The following is a 7834-nucleotide window of genomic DNA, read 5'->3' on the forward strand; positions in this document are numbered from 1 at the left end:
GGCTCCTCCTATCCCTCCTACTGCAACTTCCCCCCCTTCCCCCCCTTTTTCTATTGCTACTTCCTCCCCCACTCCTATGGGTATTGTGGCTGCTGCTATGTCTCAAGCCCGGAGTCAGGGACTCTTGGATCCTGATGAACTTGCCCAATGCTCTGCTTTTCCTGTTAATTTTGTTCCCAATGCAACTGGCACTGCCCTGGTGCCTCAATTTGAACCACTTCCTTTGAAAACCATTAGCGATCTAAAAACTGCTGTTTCTATGTACGGCATTCAAGCTCCATATGTAAAAGGACTATTTAATGCCCTCGCAGGGTCCTTTATCATGACTCCACAAGATTGGAGAGACATTCTGAAGATGCTTTTAACTGGCCCTCAGTATGTTGTGTGGGAGTCTGACTTTCGCCGTGAAGCTCAGCCCGTGCTCAACTTGCGGGCGTGGCTGCCATCACGCCAGATCGCATTTCAGGCTCCGGCGCCTTTGCTACAGTTGTAGCACAGATGCAATCTCCACAAGCAATCTTTCCACTTGTTAGTCTTGCCGCTCTCAGAGCCCTTGACAAAGCAGATGATTCAAATGGCATACCCTCTGCCCCATTTTCAAAAATCCACCAAGGTCCTAACCAACCTTTTTCTGATTTTATAGATGATTTACAAAAGGCTATAGATAGACAAATTACTAATGCCACTGCTCACGCAGAATTACTTTTAAAACTTGCTTATGAAAATGCCAATGCTGATTGCCAATGTATTTTACAACCTCTTGCTGCTAAAACAGATGCCACTCTTGCTGATTTTTTGAAAGCTTGTCGCATAGTAGGAACTAGTGCTTTCTCAATGGATGCCCTTGCTGCAGCCATACAGCAAGGCGGGCGTCCCTCTGGAAACTGTTTTAACTGTGGAAAACCTGGTCATTTCAAAGCTCAATGCCGTGCTCCGGGTGGGGGAGCATCGTGCCAAAATAATAATTCCGGCATGAAACCAAAAACAGTTTGTCCAAAATGCAAGAAGGGTTTTCATTGGGCTAATCAATGTCGATCTGGCTCTATTCGATCCACCCAGTCGGAAAACTAATTACGGGGCCCACAGCCAGCCCCGCCTCAAAGGCTGTGCGACAACCGCCGCCATTTCCTGTTTCTTTTCCGGCTTCAGTCTTTCTTATCGCTGACGTCTCTTTTGACGCGGATTTTCCTAACACGCCATATTCTATCTCCACCTTCTTGTTGCAACCCCTCCCCTCTTCCACATCTGCTCTTGTTATGCCTCATGAGTCATTCACCCTACGGGGTGGTTTTTTCCCTCCTGCGCTTTTAGTATGCTCTGATACTGTCACAACTGACATTGAATTTATCCCAAACTGCCCAATTTCAATACAAAAAGGGGAAGTAATTGGTAAACTATTAGTTCTCCCCACCGTGGAGCCATTGCCAGCTCCCACTGAATTATTGGCTATAACAAAAACAATGCAAAATAGCCGCCCAGCCATGGAGTTCCATATTAAAGGTCTCCGTTTTTCTGGCATTCTAGATACCGGCGCTGATGTGTCAGTAATCCGGACCACTGAATGGCCTGCACAATGGCCACTTGAGCCGGCTCCAGCAGTCAGAGGGGTGGGCGGAACTCAAGCTGCACAAATCAGCAAAGATTGGCTATCTGTGACTTCTCCACAGACATCTGCAGTTGCGCACATCAAACCAGTCATCCTCCCCCTTCATATCAACTTGTGGGGGCGTGATCTCATGCACCAATTTGGTGCCAAACTAAGTTTGGAATAATGTCTCTTTCTATTCCTCTCCGCCTTTCTGTTAAATCTGATATTCCAGTATGGATTGACCAATGGCCTCTTACCTCTGAAAAACTTTCCACTCTACACTCTCTTGTGTCTGAACAACTTGCCTTACAACATATTGAACCTTCTTTGAGTCCTTACAACACTCCAGTTTTTGTGATAAAAAAGAAATCTGGTAAATGGCGCTTTTTAAACGATCTTAGTGTCATCAATACCATTATTCGACTTATGGGGGCGCTACAATGCGGCCTCCCAAATCCTAACCTCATTCCAAAGAACCATGACCTCATGATTATAGACCTCAAAGATTGTTTCTTTTCCATACCACTGCACCCCGATGATATGCCTGTTTGCCTTTACTGTGCCTGAAATAAATATGCAAAAGCACACTTCTCGCTATCAATGGCGTGTCCTTCCTCAAGGCATGCTAAATAGCCCCACCATATGTCAGCTATATGTCAATACAATTCTAGAACCCTATTGCAAACTATTCCCTCATTTTCTTGTCTATCATTACATGGATGACATTCTCATCGCTGCGCCAGGGCCTGTGGGCACTGTCAGTACCACCTTACCCACACTCACCTCCCTACTTTCACAAGGGGGTCTCAAAATAGCTCCTGAAAAAATACAACACAAGGAGCCATTTTTGTACCTTGGTCACAAGCTGCTTTCTTCCCATGCAGCACCAACATTTCCATCTTTACATCTACCTCACAAAACTACTTTAGTAAAGCTTCAACAATTTCTAGGAACTATCAGTTGGATTCGTCCATATTTTGGCATCACTACAACCCAATTGACACCTTTATTTTCTGCCCTGGCACAGGGCAAATCTCCCTCTGATCCTATTGCTTTCACATCAACACAGATTGAGGCCTTTTCCCAAATAGAACAAGCCATGCATGCTCAATGGGTGGACTGCTGTGTCCCCAATGAGCCTCTTTCGCTCATAATCATTAACACTCCGCACCTTCCAACAGCAGCTATTGCCCAAAACTCAGGCTCTGTGCGCATCCTGGAATGGCTACATTTACCACACACCCCTAGAAACACCATTAATCAAAAACCTTCTCAATTCGCATCTCTCATTACTAAAGGGAGACTCAGATCCAAAACCTTGGCTGGAACTGAGCCTCTCACGCTCTACATTCCCTGTGCCTTGTCTACATGGGAAGTCATGTATGCTAATTCTGAACCTCTTCAGTTTGCACTCACTGAATGGCCTGGGGTCATCTCCTGCCACCCTCCGCCAGACCCCCGTCTTCAGCTCCTTAGACAAATCCCGGTGGAATGGGACACACAACAAAAACCAGGACCCATTTCTCAGGCTATCACTGTTTTCGCAGATGGTAGTAAAACTCAAGGTGCCTGTGCATGGTACCTCAACAATCAATGGCACACAAAGACCACCCCACCTCAAACCTCTGCTCAACGCTCTGAATTGGCTGTGGCCATTCTCGCCTTTCAACAGTTCTCTACAGAACCTTTTAACCTAATCCTTGACAGTCTATATGTCACCCAAGTAGTAAAAACTATTTTTCAATCTTACTTGTCCCCTTCTCTTGACCCTGATCTCACTTCTCTTTTTACAACCTTATAATCTCTCAGTTTTCGATAATCATGTTTTCTTTTTTTATGTCGTTTTTTATTGTGTGTTCCTTTTTTATGTATTATTTTTCTTATCCCCTCATTCATTGGGATAGTAATCTTTTTCTTAAAGATATTGATGACAGTGCTCGTCTTACTCAATCCACTGATTGTTGGCTTTGTATGCGACTCCCTGGAGACTCCAGAGGGGGCATTCCTTTCACTTCTTTATCTTTTAATTCAAGTAGGCTTAGTGAATCTTTGGATTTAGCCTCATATCCTAAACTAAATGCTATCTTTCATGTTCCTATCCATACGCCTACCAGCGCGTTTTGTTGTTTCAATCGCACTTCTAACGGTTTAAGTCTGGGTGACTATTCATTGTGTAACACAACCCTTTTAATGCCAAAAAATTGTGACAATGCTACCAAATCCCAGGGAGGCAACGGGTCCGGCATGACGGTAGTTCAAAATCAGTTGTGTGCAGGATTTGAAGCCTTTTATAACTGGTCATCGACACAATCAAATCAGCCCTATGCGCTTCCTGATCACATGTGGATGCTGTGTGGTGGGTTCGCTTATCGCACAGTTCCTGTTAATTGGACAGGCGTTTGCACCCTTGGCCAGATACAGCCTATAGTAACCAAGTATTCCATCCCCCACCGGCATAAGCGAGACACCTCGACAACCTATTCCATGCCGTGGTACATGGTTTTATTACGTGCAGCTGTCACTCCGTTGGGTATTGGATGGAACGCACATGATATCGGCACACTGAACAATTGGACTGTCAGTATGTTTAATCAAACCATAAAAACCACTGCGTTACTTAATAAGGAATTGGGTGAACTCCGTACCTTTGCTCTTCAAACACGCTTTGCAGTTGATATAATGCTTGCTGCAAAGGGTGGTGCTTGTGCTATAATTGGTCCCAACTGTTGTACTTTTGTATCAAACTATAAGGCAAATATAACAGCTACGCTTGATAACATGGAAGACATGATACAAGAAAGCCCACTTCAATTTCCTGAATCCATGACCATTCAAGAGTTATGGGATGCCATGTGGTCCTGGCTCCCAGGGTGGGGATGGCTAAAGAAAATGTTTATTATCATTTGTGTTATGATTGTAATCTTAATATGTATTTGTTGTTGCATCCAATGTATTCCCTCCCTTCTTATGATGATACGATCATTTTTTGCATCCCCTGATATGCAAATTAATGTTATTCAAAAGGCTGAATGTAAATATTTGTTAACGTCTGAGGCTGAGGAATTTGACTTGGAGATGGAACACCCAGGTGCCCTGGATGGGCAGAGTGCGCGCGCCGTATCCTGGGAGCGAGCATCCTGCAGTGAGTGGATCCCTATGGAGTTGGCACCCATGGCACCTGATGCAAAAACTAAAACAGAGGAGATGTGGGAATAATGTCCTTATAGCCCACGTGTAGGCCGCCATGCGGCTGCACCACGTGGATGGAAAAAGGAACAAAGAAGAAATATGAGCCCCTCTTGATAACCCCCCTTTTTACCCATATGTTAATATGTATCCACCCCTTCTTACCTTCTGTAACCACCCATTTTATACTAATACAATAAAAGAGGGTCTCGGAGTCAGCTCTGGGCAACTCATCCCAGACATGCTCTAGGCTTTTATCACGAGAAGTCCTTGTGTCGTGTCGTTAATTTGCGGCCTTCATGAGAAGCCCACCAGACATCAGCACTTCTTCATGGATATCTATGCAACTTGCATTGCCTTCTTCCGGAAAGCTTTTTCAGCTTCCCCATTTAGTTTACAATCATGGTTTTCTCCATTGGTCTCCCATTCAGATACCAACTACCAGGCCTGTCCCTACTGAGGTGCTGCCATTTCTGGAGCCCAGCCATTAAATAAACATAAGGAGTTCCATGCACTATGGAACCAGAATGATTGACTACATTATATACAATTCTGCTCTACAAACACTGTAAAAATGCTTCTTTGCTTGCAAAAAGCTATCCTAAATACCAGTCATTAGAGATGGGGGAATACACATTGAAGATCAATGACAGTTACAGCCATCATGGAAACCTAAACCACGCTGGGTCCCCTCTGTCCAAATACCTTCCTTTTCATTAGCAATACCTGCAATCTGGAGTTATAAATCAGGCAGGATGCCAGAGCACAATGAGGAATTAAAATAGTCAAGATGCAAAGATAACTATCAGCAGCCATCTCTTGCTTATAAAGTGAAACCCTTTAGCAGAAAGTACATTTAAGCTCTCCAGAAAGTGGGTGCGGACACTTGGGCTACAAAATGCTGAGCTAAAGAGACAAATTTTAACAAATATATAGGGGACCCAGGTACAAGTCTCTGCCCTCCCAAGGTTGTCAGGACCACAATAAAAATTACTACATACCACAGATATCCAAATAAACTTCAAGCCTGGTGCCATGTTTCTGAAGCCTTATTATCATGAGAGAAAATGAAAACGAATTGGAGGGGAGGATCCACACTCTACCTCCTATTTTTTTTTTTTTTTAAATCTCACTGTCAGTAAGCGCTCCTGGGCCTTGGCCACTCTGAAGCAATTTACTATAGAAGAGTAAATCCTGCGCTCAGTGAACTGGCAAAGCACCCTTCCCATCCAGGAGAAGCAATCCTTATAATCCATTTGCACAGCTTAAAAGATACTGGCTGGTCTCACTCACCTCACAAGGTATCTTCCAAATTTAAAGAAAGATCACAGGCCCCCAGAAAGGCAGTAACAAAAATCAGACCGTGCCAAGCTTGCCTTCTGCCTCTCAGCCATTTCTTCTACGGCTATGCCAAACCCTTATGTAAATAGCTGTGAATCAGGAACTCTACAGTCCCTCCTCCCTGAGTCTCTGCCCCTAACAGCTAATCTCTGGGTCCATCTTCCCTTTTGCGGGCGGTGGCCGCTGCTGGATTCACATCTGGAAACAGGGATCCTTTCCAAGCCTGGAAAGGATCCCTGGCGAAGATGGCTACATTTTAGGTCGGGCCCCGTGCCCTGGTTTCCTCCAGCCCCTGCCGGCGCCCCTTGAGCGCTAATTTCGTTAACAGCAGGACGGGAAGCCGCGTTGGAGGGAAGAAGAAGAGGCAAGGCGCAGCCTTTAAAAGATTTTCTCTCTCTCTCTCTCTCAGCATTGCTTCACGCGATCAGGCGGCCAAGCGGCGATCCGAAAGATTACATCATCGCTTTCCCAACAGTGAAGGAAAAAAAAAATCTCCCGAAGTCCCTTTCCTTTTTTCTTTTTTTTTGTAACAAACCCTGCCTGGGGGAGAAAACCAAGACTAGCCAGATCGCTCCATTGAGAGAAGATTGGGATCCAGCGGAGGAGGAAGCCTGCGACGGCTCCCTCCCACTCTAATTGGGGACGAAGGCGCCGCCCCCTTTCGAGGTCCGCACCAAAAGCTTTCCTCGGGATAAAATCTCCCCTCCCCTCCCCTGTTTTCAAAACCATGCCCGGTCCGCACAGCGTATTCGGTCGTCTCCATCCCAGCCTTCCCGCCCGCGGCGCGGCTCTTCAGGAAAAAGCCTTGCGAGAGTGAGTCTTAGCCTGGGGTTAACAAAGTATACCTTGCTCCCTTTTCAGCGCTGCAGCATCGTTCTTCTCTCCGCTATCTCCTGTGCCATTTTGGTTTCTTACATTTTGATTGCGGTCCTTCCACCCGGTCTCAGGGCCCGGCTTTCCAGCTCTCTCTGCCTTTTGGGGCTGCCCTGCACCTAAAAGGACCTAAATGGTTCTTTAGGCATCTCTATAGGAAAAAAAATAAAATAAAGCGATTGGATAAAAAGCTGGAGGGAACAGCGAAGGTCGGGCGTGGGAGTCCGCCTTTTTTGCTTGCTGTTGGACCGAATACTTTATGTAAGAGAAGAGTGGAAAATGGTACTCTCGCGCCCCTACTGGTGAGAGCTGGTACTTGAAGCTTAACTATTCTGCAGTGAGTCAACACCCTGGTGGGTTCAATGCCCCCCTCCCAGGTTCCCCCCACACACACACACACACACTTCGGCCAGAAGACGCTCGCCGGCCGAAAATGTAAAACCTGTTAAAATGCAGTAATTAAAAATACTGTAAAAAAAAATAAGAGGTTGTAAAGCACAAAGTTCTGTACAGACAAACTACTGTTCGCATCCCTTAAAAGTGGTCAATGACCGGGTAGGCTGGTTCCTGTAGGATTTGTTTTTTAAATTTTAAATAAAAATGCAGTTTTCTCCCCCCCCCCCGTCTCCCCCAAACAATATTCTGCTGTATGTCCAAACCTGAGTGGATTGCATCCTATCCATAACTATCTTCTCCTTTGCCAAACTATGCTTGAATAAAGGTGCAAAGAAGCGTCTCCTTTGACATCTGGGATGTTTGTATTATGAACCAGGAGTTCAACAGTTACCTTTGGAAATTTACAGTGTAGGCTTTGAGCTTTCTAATGGGATTTGCAGCACAATTTAT

This window comes from Protobothrops mucrosquamatus, unplaced genomic scaffold, assembly GCF_001527695.2.
Source record: "Protobothrops mucrosquamatus isolate PMUCROS unplaced genomic scaffold, P.Mucros_1.0 scaffold555, whole genome shotgun sequence".
Lineage (NCBI taxonomy): Eukaryota > Metazoa > Chordata > Lepidosauria > Squamata > Viperidae > Protobothrops > Protobothrops mucrosquamatus.